Source organism: Rattus norvegicus, chromosome 2 (genome assembly GCF_021556685.1).
Source record: "Rattus norvegicus strain SHRSP/BbbUtx chromosome 2, alternate assembly SHRSP_T2T, whole genome shotgun sequence".
NCBI classification, from domain to species: domain Eukaryota; kingdom Metazoa; phylum Chordata; class Mammalia; order Rodentia; family Muridae; genus Rattus; species Rattus norvegicus.
The window spans coordinates 222,532,909-222,545,242 of record NC_141535.1 but is presented as its reverse complement, the minus strand read 5'-3'; positions in this window follow the sequence as shown (position 1 = coordinate 222,545,242).

The window sequence follows — 12,334 nt, the reverse complement described above, 5'->3', positions numbered from 1 at the left end:
CGAACACGGAGAAGGAAGGGGATCGTGAGACCCTACTCCTACCTGAGAAGCTATTGCCTGTTGATGGCCATGAGGGAGAAAGAGTGTTCTTAAGTGGTGTGGTTAATGCTCCTGTGGATATGCTATCCCCACGTGCAGATGTGGATACTAAGGAGACTTGGTGGGTCCAGAAGGAAAAGAAAGAGGAGGAGGAGGGTAGGAGGAATGGTGGCAATCACCTCTACATAATGTCCAGGGGCTGTGCAGCTGCAATTGAGGATGGCCTGAGAGGCCAAGGGTTGCTGATGCCAGGCAATCGGGAACTGCTGGTTAGAAGAGATGCTTTCTTGGGACCAATGGGGTGCAGCTTTCGGGAGCATTCAGATGAGCTTACCGTAGGGTTTCTCACCTGCTCCAGGAGTCTGTGTCCTTGATTCTGGGTCACCTCAACTCCAACCCCCAAGGGCAGTTAGGGTCTGGCAGTGTGTAGTTCAGGGCACAGGCAGGAGAGAGGGAGGGAGGGAGGGAGGGAGAGAGAGAGAGAGAGAGAGAGAGAGAGAGAGAGAGAGAGAGAGAGAGAGAGAAGAATAAAGTTGGGAAGGAGATATGGAGGGGAGTGGATGTGCTCTAAATTGTGATCTAAATACATTTGTGATCTAAATACATAGTGATCTAAATACATTGTATTCGTGTATAAAAAAAACGCAAATTATCCAGTATCATTTAAATACCCATTCTGTAACCGTGGAAACAGATTGGAATTAGAGACACAACTAAGTTTCCTTCATTAATGTTTCCAGGAAAAAATATGATGGTAAGAGGGAAATGATGGGGACAGAGCTTTCGGTCCAAACAAAATTCTTATTGTTGAGAAAATCGAGGTAGCTGTGGCTCTTAAATTTCAAAAATTACATTCCTAAAGAGGTGGAAATACTAGAAAAGGAGAGAGAGAGAGAGAGAAAGAGAGAGAGAGAGAGAGAGAGAGAGAGAGAGAGAGAGAGAGAGAGAGAGAGAGAGAGAGAGAGATACAAGTTAGAAACGAGTGCCCTCTCTTCACAGAAAGAAAACCTCAAGCCCAGGCAACTCGACATTTGTACCAGGTACAGTTTCCAAGAGTTCAGGCTCTTGCCAGCCTTCTGGGCAGTCTGAAATCAGTTGCTGTGCCTATGTAAAGAAGGATGGGAAGGCGCTCAGGCTCAACTCTGCCCCCTAAAGGTCGGTGCTCTAAGGACACCATCCCGTTTCCATCCTCACAAGAACGTTTTTTTTCTCGGTAGGGAATTGTCATCCCATTCTCCTGAAGAGCAAGCTGGGGTTCATCAAGGTCCTGTTACTCGACCCAGTTCTTTGTATAAACAACGGAATTCTGACAGAAACTGTAGACACCGAAAGCTGTGCTTTCCCCCGCTGCCTGCTCCGGTGCTGCCTGTTCCTGTCTAGTGATGGAGTCGGGACGGGAAGGTAAACCAGCAACAGTCACTCTCCTACAATCTCGGCAGCAATAGTGTCCCCCAGGAAGGAAAAGTTCTTATTACAATGCTTTGTGGCCCCGCGAAGAACCATAGTATATTAAAAAGATATGAAGTATGTCTGTGGTATTAAATTTTCATGGGACCAGGGGATCAACCAGGGGAGAAAATGTCTACAGAGTTTGCAGAGGGGATGATAACGAAAAACACAAAGGGTTGAGAAAGTCTCCTGTGTTCTGAGCACGACGTACAAGTCTATTTTAAGTCATTTTTCAGACTTTATGTATAAAGCCCAAGTCAGAACATGTTTTCTCAATTCTATTAAATGTGTGCGTTCCAGCAACAAGGCGTCTTTTTCTTTTACGGGATGCAGGCATTATGCTGGCCCGATCATGGGTTTTAGAGTGAAGAGGACCTATCAAGTTGGCAAGTTAGCTCAGTTATTCAGTGTTTGCATTATCATGGACTCCTTTGGCTTTCGTCTTATTTATGGGACCACTGAAATAACGAACTGTAATTGTATGTGAAATGTTAAGTAAATAGAAGGCCCTTCCCCTCCGTGAGGCTATTAATTTCTTTGAATAATAAATCTCTCCATTCGGAAGAAGAATACAAAACATGGGTAAAATAAAGGTTCTTTCTTTTACTTAATAAACACACAAAATGTCTTTCTTTTCATTGGTGCTCTTTTCTGGTGATTGGGATTTACATTCGAGAGTCAGAAAAACAGGTCAGAAGTGTCTGGGGATTTAGCAGTGGGGTCTGTCCGGTTACATGGAAGGAGGGGGATTTTGTTGTTGTCTCATTTTGTAGTATTTATTACCACTTCAGCCTCTCCAGAGCTGAGATGACAAAAAAAAAAAAAAAAAAAAAAAAAAAAAAGAAAAAGGGTTTGTGCATGTGAGTGCAGTGCCAAAAGAGGCCACTAAAGGGTACCACATCTGAGGGAGCTGCACTGAAGGCAGTTGTGAATTGCTCAATGTGGGTGCCAAGACCTGATTTCTAATCCTTTGTAATAGCAGTATATACTCTAAAGCACTGAGCCATCTTTTCTAGCTCCAAATGAGGGAATTTTCAAGATGTTTACATTTATTTGTTTTGTGCACACGCGCCCATTTGTGTGTGTGTGTGTGTGTGTGTGTGTGTGTGTGTGTGTGTGTGCCTAAGTGTATATATGCATCACACTTTTGTAATGCCTGAAGAGGCCAAAAGAGGGTACCAGATCTCCTAGAACTAAAGTTACAAGCAGCTGGGAGTTATGTGCTAAAAACTATGTGCTAAAAACGAAGCCTGAGCTCTCATCAAAACAAAAAAGGGTTCTGATTTTTAAATGGTTTAAGACAGAAGGAAAAAAGTCAAAGGTTGAATTTATTTTAGTGGCCAGAAAAGTTTAAATAACAAAATCACAATGAGTAAGAATCTCGAAGGAGAGGAAAGGCAATAGAAAAAGTTTTCTCTAATAACAGAAATGTAATCAGTGTTTAGGCTTCTTGATCGTGATACTGATGAATGTGCTTTAATATTACTATTACAAAAACCCATTTGCAATGTGAAGATATTCCCACTTTATCACGCTAACTTAAAACACGGCTATGAGATGATGTTTACCACTGTTCACACTTAGGTTTCACCTTTCTGTGATGAGAAAAGTTACTCAAAGATATTCTGCTCTAGGAATCAATTTCTTCATTCAGATGTATTATCCCATATGCATAAGAAAAAAGAACTTCACCCATAAGTTTTGTGTTTCAAAAACATCACCAATAAGTTTCTTTACAATTTATTAAAGGGAACATTGGATGTAGGAAGGAATCTACAGGGTTACACAATATTCACATAAGCTAGGCACGGTGCTACAAAGCCAATTCCAGTACTGGAGAGGCATAAGCAGAAAGATCATGAGTTCCAGGCCAAACTGGTTATACAGCAAGGTTGCCTCGAAAAATAAAATAAAATAAAATAATAGGAAAACAAGTACACACATGTAGATTTCTGAAGGATAAATGTGCTTCTGTGTCTGTTCATCCAAATCATCGCCTATGGACGATGGAGCTCTTTGAATGAAGAATCACAAAGACATTACACACAGGAATATTTATATCATCAGGAAGGAAGCAATGACATTTTAATTATACATTCCTCTGAAAGAGTGACTCAAGAGTCGAAATGTCGGGTGAGAAGGCTGAGTTCCCTAGGCCATTCCCCGAGCATAGCTTCCATGAGCATCAAATCAGCTGTGCCTCCTGCAAGAACGGCAGGCTTTAGACTATTGCCATTCCCTCACTGAAGGACGAAAGGTGTCTCAGAGAAGTGCTACACCAGTGCCTCTCAACCTTCCTAAAGCTACCACCCCTTAATACAATTCCTCATGGGGTGACACAGCCCAACCATAAAATTAATTTGTTGCTCCTTTATAACTATAATTTTACTACCGTTATGAATAGCGATGTAAGTATGTGATATGCAGGGTAGCAGATATTCAACCCATAAGGGGTCGTGACCCACAGGTTGAGAACCACTGTGCAAGCGTCTATAGGCTGGAGAAGGTTAGTGGAAGAAGAGATCGATCTGTATGCCATGGAGAAGACATCGCTTATGCAGTCGGGTAGTTTCCAGTGAGGCTGCTTTCGGGTGTCCCAGGTCTTGTAGGTAGCCTCTCATCCATCATCTGCAAACCCAGTAAATGCCTAATTTCCCCAGGTTTAACTTTGGGGAAATTGTCCTTTGGGGTGGGGGACCTCCTAAGGAGGAGGCAGATATTGTTTACATCTCTGCAAAGACAACATAATCACAACAGAAGGAAGTGACAGAATCTGACGGAAGCCGCATCTACACTAGTTAGCAATTTTCAAAGGTCAGCATTTTTAGCTGTTGGGCAGCCGTGGGTTGTAGTTCTGAGCAAATCCGTTTGCTCAGAACGTTCTCCTAATTTTAATCTTATCTGAAGTTGCACTAAAGGTCTAGAGAAGGGCGAAATGAGCACCTCCTTGTGGGAAACGGACACAGCCTCATGCTACTTTAGAAGAACCATCCTCCAGGGGATTCATTTTAAGGCACCATATCTAGTTTCAGATATTCTGGATCAGTACCCATGGGATATTAAGGGGAACTAAGCCCTTCTAATCCCAGAGTGATGACAGCAAAAAGCAATGTGCCAAAAATTACTTTTTTTTTTTTTTTGGTCTCTTCTTGTGTTTTAACATGTTAGAGAGGCTAATCATCATCAGGTTAAATTCGAAAAATATCAAAAAATTCCCCTCTCTTACACCCTGTATTGCCTCACTTCTAAGCTTTGAAGTAACTTCCCTGAGCTGTACAGTATTTCTGGACTCAGGTTAATTATTGCCGCAAGTAAGCTGGAGAGACTATTTTGTTCTTTTGTGCTGCAATTAGACTGCAGTGCCAATTATTCTATGTCCATGCAATTTTCCACATAAAATGGTGCTGACAGCAATTGATACAGCCCCTAAAGTTGAAAACATGGTCAGACTCCTAGTTGGAAGTTTAGCCATTTCATTCTTTTACTTAAGTGAAACAGCATCTGTCCCTCCCTCCAGTTGTCTAACGGCCACCTCTTGTTTAGAACTCAGTAGAACTGAACGGTCACCCTAATCTCTAGGAATGGAAAGGGGGGAAGAGGCAGTGTTGGGTTTTAGCGTCACTGTGACCAAGTCTGAAAGAACTGCTTTAAGGGATTGAGGGTTTGTTTTTGTCTCGAGACTGAAGAGCTTTCACTCCTGCTCTTGGCTCTATGGTATATTGAGTTGTGCCAATGGGAGCAAGTGAGGAGAAGGCTGTTTACTTCATTGTCAACAGGAAATGGAAAGAGAGGAGCCAACTAGGACCAGACATCACTTTCAAAAGCAGAACTCCAGTGGCCCACATCCCACAACAGGACCCCACTTCCAAAAGTTGCCACAACCGCCCAAATATTACCACAAGCATTCAACCCATGAGCCTATGAGAGACATTTTATACTCAAACATATCACAGGGCATTCAAATGAAATGATGATTTATCAAGAGGATGTGAAATGAATCCATGTTTATCTCTCTTTTCCCACTTCTCAGAACTTACATAAGCATTTCTAGACTCTTGAGTTCTCATTTCATTTGATTCTTTGAGATTAAAATATACTGACTCCTGTTCACAAAGAAGAAGCAAAATATATAGACAAAATACATAGACAATGCTGATAGGCTGTAGACATAAGGAACTGAATATACTCAGACTTTATGGAGATCAGTTTATTTTGAAGGAATTTACAGAAGTGATTTGCAGCCATTCAATTAAGAATTTCTGATCATTTTCAATTTTAAGATGTGATAGCTTCTGAGTTAGGGATGGGGTCTTGTGTCTAATTTGCCTCTCAGTGCTGGGCCCCCATCTGGCTTAGCCCTGTGTGGGCCATATGCATTCCGCCACAGTCTCTGAGTTTGTAGCTCTGTCAGTCCTCCAGTGTCTGAAAGGCACTGTTTTGTTGGTGTTTCACTTCCTCCTCCACAGGGTTTCCTGAGCCCTGCAGGGAAAGATTTGGTGGAGACCTTTTAAGACTGAGTGTTCCAAGTCAGTCTCTCTCTCTCTCTCTCTCTCTCTCTCTCTCTCTCTCTCTCTCTCTCTCTCTCTCTTCTGCATATTGCCTGTCTTGTCTGTGCCTATCTGTATTTGTTTTCTACTGCTGCAGGGAGATGCTTCTCTGAAAGATGACAGAGCAAGGCTGTGACCTATGAACACAGCAGAATGTCATTAGAAGTCATTTTATTGCTGTTTTCCTTTAGCAGAATGGTAGTATTTGGTTGTCCCTTAGGTCCCTGGTCTCTATAGTCTTAGATTTCTTGACCATCCAAGTAGGTTCAGGGACTGGTTTGATCTCACGGGAGGGGACCCCAAGTTCAATCAGATACTGGTTCTTCGTGTGGCCCGTGTTGCAGGCATCATCACTGCAGATTGAAGATGATGTAGCTGGGGCATTGTTTCCCTTTCTCCTTTGGCAGCCTGCAGAATAACATCCAGTACCTTAAACACTGATCCATGGAGGTGAGGGCTTTAGGTAGACACCAGCTCAATTTCTCCAATGTTTGATGAACCCATGTAACTGAACACAACATGTAGGTGTTGTCTTCAGTTAATAGGGCCTTACTGTCAGTTAGTGGAGAGAGACCAACAACCTTGGAATAGCCTGGGTTGTTAAGGGATTCTCATGGGACCCATTTAGCCAACGATTCATTTCGACATAGTCCATTCCCCACACTAAAAGTCTCATTTAGTGATATGTCCAGTGGGGTTCCATCTCCCTTGGTAATTTTACTTTGCTAGCCACTCACAAATGGAAAATTAGTTCTATCCAATTAAGTCCCCCTGGAGATACAAACCACTAAGGGTAGGCCCCATGCCCTGCAGTGGCCGACACAACACGAACTCAATGCCATCTCTGGTGGTTCTTTGTCTCAAAATATTTTTTCAGGGCATTCCTTTTTGGGTTTTTGTTTGTTTTGTTTTGTTTTGTTTTTTGTTTATTTGTTCTGTTTTGTTTTTTGTTTGGGCTTTTGGTTTTTTGTTTGTTTGTTTTCTTTTTTTCATCACCTTTCAGGTCCATTGAATATATATTATGTCCTCCAGTATTTTTTGTTTTTTATGTGATTTCTTTGTATATCTTTGAGTCTGTATGTGCTTCTCATGGTTTTACTTTGGCTCTTTTTCTTTTATTTGTTTTATCCTATTCATTTTGTTTTTTTGTTTTGTTTTAACTTTTATCATATTTCATCATCATCATCATCATCATTATCATTATTGTTATTGTTATTATTACTATTGAGACACCTGTTTGTTTTCTAAGCAGAGAAAGAGTACAGATTAGAACGGGAGGGAAGGTGGGAGGATCTCAGAGAAGTTGGGGGAGGAGAATCTCCACATATATTGTTGTTTTTAAGAGTCCATTTTCACTAAGAGAAAGTACTTCAGTAAGAGGGTAGAAGGCCATTCTAATTTGGAGGATGCCCTGGAATGGTTGGAAACAGGACATCTGTGTACAGAGAGAAGTGGGCACAAGCAGACTGGCCCATTCAAATCATTGCAGGATTTGGGGGAGAGGGGCTAGGCTTATGCTTAAAGTGCAGATGGCGTCATAACTGGACACAAAACATCTTAGCTTCCTGTGAAAGTTTTTGAGCATGGAAATGGTATAATAAAATGTTTTAGCATTTTGATCGGATGAAAGCTATAGAACTAGCAGGAAGAAACTTAGTGGCAAGAGACAGCAATCCTGAACTTCCTGTTTGGCTCCTTGGAAATACATATTCAGCCATAGCGTCCAGAAGCTCCAGTTTCTGCATATTAATTATATTCTCTAAGAATTAATGTTAAAAGCCCATAATGAAGATCACCGTTCTTAAGCTCAGAGCAAACTATGTATGGAGTGAAATTTCACCAACACAACTTTCCCTCTGTGAGAGAATAAATATTACTTCAATTTATGCCATGTTCTTGTCCAAAAAGACAGATAAATTCAGCCCCAAACATCCATTCATGCAAATACCTCCAGTAAGAGCTGTGAAGTTCTTGTCCACAATTTTTCAACAAGACTAGGGTTGAGTAATTTATATTTGAAAGCAACCGATCTCTGTGAACACTGTACATGCATTGGACTTTCAATTAATTTGGAGAAGATGGATTGGTCTGCTGAATTGCAAACAGTCATTGCTGATTGAGTCAGATATGTGTGTGTGTGTGTGTGTGTGTGTGTGTGTGTGTGTGTGTGTGTGTATATATATATATATATATATATATATATATATATATATATACCCACCAATTTGTTCTATCAGTCTTAAAATGATGTCTAACTAATGCATGCTTTCTTCTGTTCAACTAGCCAAGGTCGGGTCAGTGTCCACACATTTCTGAAGTCACCTCTAAGCCTCTAAGTTTTCCCAGTGAGCAACAACACCGTTAGAGACTAAGTGAGACAAGAACTTGGCATGTTGTGACTGCAAAGCAAGAAGCCAACATCTGTGGAGAAACCAGCAGTAAACGAAAGTGCTACAGTTAAATGATTTCCAACTGCATACGCAAGTGTGGTATCACGGGTACTTCATGTGAAAAAACTGTTATAAACAGAAAGGTACACTAGAGAGAATCCCCACGAAACAAAGCTGTACTCTGATATTTAAAATCCTGTATGCTTATCTGTCGAGAACAGAAGTTACTCTGAAATTTATGTGCGAGGTCTTTTGAAATTAAACTAAATGCCTACATCTCCTTTTTATTAATATTGGATGAGTCATTAGGATCAATATCCAGATGGCTCTCATTTAGTAAAAGGCTGCCTTATGCCAGTGATTTGGTTTACTGTAAAAAATCAAGGAGGAGATGTTTGTATCCATTCTCAGCCACAGAAATGAGTAAATTAGGGTAAGTTAAGGTCAGAGGGAAGAAATGTAAGCTTTCCTTTCACGTCTTCCCTACAGGCACTATCTGAGTTGCAACCCTAATAAATGTTTTGACTTGTTTACTTTTCACTTGATTTCACATTCTGTTTGGAAGAAGTTGGTTTCGACCTCACAAACATCGTGACAATTGCCATCAGACTCACAGATAAGAGCTGCCATTTTCAACATTACACAGGGATGCTTACCCCAGCCAGCCATGACCTGCAAATCCACAAGCCTAGTTCCAGACCTGTGACCTCCCTTGCCTAGCCTAACTCTAGACCCCTGATTTTGGAGCCACCCCTCCCTGGTTCAACTGAGCAGCTCCTCTCCTACCTATCTTTGACCTAACCCAGGCTATGCATTTCTACTGGCCCAGACTACGGCAGGCCAGATTAGAACATCAGGCACACAACCAAAGAAAGAAGTCCAAATCAAACCTATGAGTCAGGTAGAAGTGTTCTCTAGTCCTACTTATATAAACCCCAAGAAACAGAATTTACAAGAACAATCATCAACTTTATCAAAGAATTCAAGGAATTTAGAGAAGACACAAACAAATACACATCACTGAGCTATAAAAGAATAACATAGCAATTCCAATAGAAAAGAACGTTGAAGGAATTACTATTCCATGCTTCAAGATATTTTATCAAGTCACAGTAATGAAATAATTAAAACTTTTTATAGCACAAAAATAGACGTGCAAATCAGTGGAAAAATAGAAGACCCAAACATGACTATTTATAACTTTAAGCATCTGATATTAAACAAAGAGGCAAGAAACGTACATCAGAGGGAAAGATGATAGTGTCAACACGGTGCTGAGAAAAGTCGATGCCCACATACAGAAGGATGTAGTTAGACCCATATCAAGCACCCTGAACAGAAAGTGGATCCAAATGGGATCAAAGATCTCAATTTGAGTCCCCAAACCACTAAAATCGTGGTGTCCTACAAGACACAGGACTAGGAAAAAGACTTTGTAAACAAGTTTCCATTTGCCAAGGAATTATTGCTAACATTTCATAAATGGGACCTCATAAAAAATCAAAGCTCTGTACAGCTAAGGAAGCAACAGAGGGAAGAAGAGACTCACAGAGTGGGAGCCTTTGCCAGTTATAACCTGAGAGAGAATTAATATTCCGAACATACAAAGGATTCAAATAAAAGAAAGAAAGAAAAAAACAATGACTCAAGGGGAAACAATGGCTCAGTGGGGAAAAAAAGTACTAAGAATTTAAATGGAGAGTTCTTGGTAGAAAAAAATTAAAAGGTGTCGAAGAAATAACTCAAAAATTGTCATCATCTCAAGTAATTAGGGGAGTGCTAATTAAGACATGCTAATTAAAACAACTCGAAGATTTCATCTCCCCCCTGTCAAAATGGCTAAGAGCGACAAGATGATTAGCAACCAAGGCCGGTGAGTTCCCTCAGTGTTGGTAGGTCTGCAAATCAGTGCAGCCACCCTGGAAATCATTATGGAGAATCTTCATGAAGCTAAAGATCAATCTGCCATGTGACCCAACTGTCATTCCTACTCCCTGAATACTTGCTTGGCGATGTTTTTAGCTCCACTTTGCACAACAGCTAGGGAACCGAAGCAACCTAAAAGTCCTTTGACGGATGAATGGAGAATGAAAAGGTGGTACATACATACAATGGAAGGGCAATCAGCTCTAAAGAAAGGGTAAAATCATGAAAAATTCAGGTAAATGGATGGACCTAGAAAAGATCGTACTGAGTGAAGTAACCCAGACCCATAAAGACAAACGTCATTGTTTTCACTCATCTGTGGTTCCTAGCTGCAAATCCTTACATCTGAGTATATAATATGGAGTAACCCCTGAAACCAGGAAAGAACAAATAGACAGAGGGGAGGTTCTCGGGAGGGGAATGGCAGGATACAGGTGATAAAAAAGCAGGAAACAAAAGAGCTGGGAGATGTTTCCAACTGGGGAGAGGGGAGAGGTCAGAGAGAAGCAGAAGGGGGATGGGGAACAAAACACTAAGGATGCTTGGTAGAAACATAAAGCCTCAAGGAACCATATTATTTCATATTTACCTAAATTATACCAAAGTGTGCATGCATGCGTGCATGTGCGTGTGCATGTGCCTGAGTTTGTGCGTGAGAGTGTGCATCTGATCTGACCTGAAAGCCTCTTTCTTGTGGTCTAGTTTTCATAGTTCCAGAAAAGTCTATGTAAGCTTCTAAAGGAGGAAAACAATTAAACAGCCCTAGACAGCTACAATAGCTGTGCACCTTGGCTAATACCAGCATAGCAAGAGCTGTATACAGGTGTAAGACATGGTACCCACATGTTGGTGTCAACCAGTAGCTCTCTAATTGGACTTAAGGCCCACTGAACAGAAGAGAAATCATACCCAGTACTGGAAACCTAGCTAGCGTCCTGGGGCCATCAAGATCATGGCCACCACTTTGACAGGCCAGCATAATTCCTTCCTACCTTTTAAATCTTATCCTTAAACCCACAGGTAAGTGTAGCTACCATCCCTCCTCAGAGAAAGCCTCTCTTCACAACAAATGGAGACCGTCACAGAAACCACAAGTGGACACAATGCAGAGATGAACAGATCATGAGGAGCTCCGCCCCAATGGAGGCATCTACGTCACATCCTCTGCGTCACAGCCATAGGCTCAGGGATCATTACAGAAGAGCAGGCAGGAATATATTAAGAGCCAGAATACCAAGAAGTCTGACGGACACAGTCTGTTCTAGAAATATTTCCATAAAAGAGACTGGAGGAGAAATAAAAGTTCTTCTGAGACAAGGACAAGTAGCCTCTCCCAGTGATGAGTGCCCTGATTGGCTGTCCAATGCAGGGTAATCCTGAAGCCATATACACAAAAAACAACAAAATCAGACTCAGCAGGTTGTATGCATGTGTGTATGTATATGTGCATGTTATGCATGTATCATACACATGCATGCATTTTTGTGTATGTTTGTGTATATGCGTGTGTTTGAGAATATATAAAATCAAAGAGAAAGAGTCTCTCAGCTTGACAATGAGAGAGGAAAAGGCAGGAGAGTTCATTCAAGGGAGGATAGCTAGCTGAGAGGAGCTGGAGTGAGAAAAGGCAAAAGGGAAAGTGGTTAGTTAATTCTATTTCAATTAAAAACTTTACACAGAAATAAAATATGGACTTATTCTGAACCACAGCAACCAATGTTGCAGCAGCAAATAAAATTTTTCAATGTAAGTGACTTCGAATGACAGCTTAAGCTAGTTTGGAAGGTGTCTGTGGATGCAGGGTATGTAGGAAGTAGAAAATAGCTTGGCTTCAGGAAGCTCGAGAATTAGTTATGAAAGATTTAGTGAGTGAAAAGCATTCTGGAGTCCAGTCCTCTCAAATATTCGTCTTTATTTCTACTTATTAAGAAGCCATGACCACAAGGGAGAGATATAGAGAACAGGAAGTGAGGTCATCCTGCT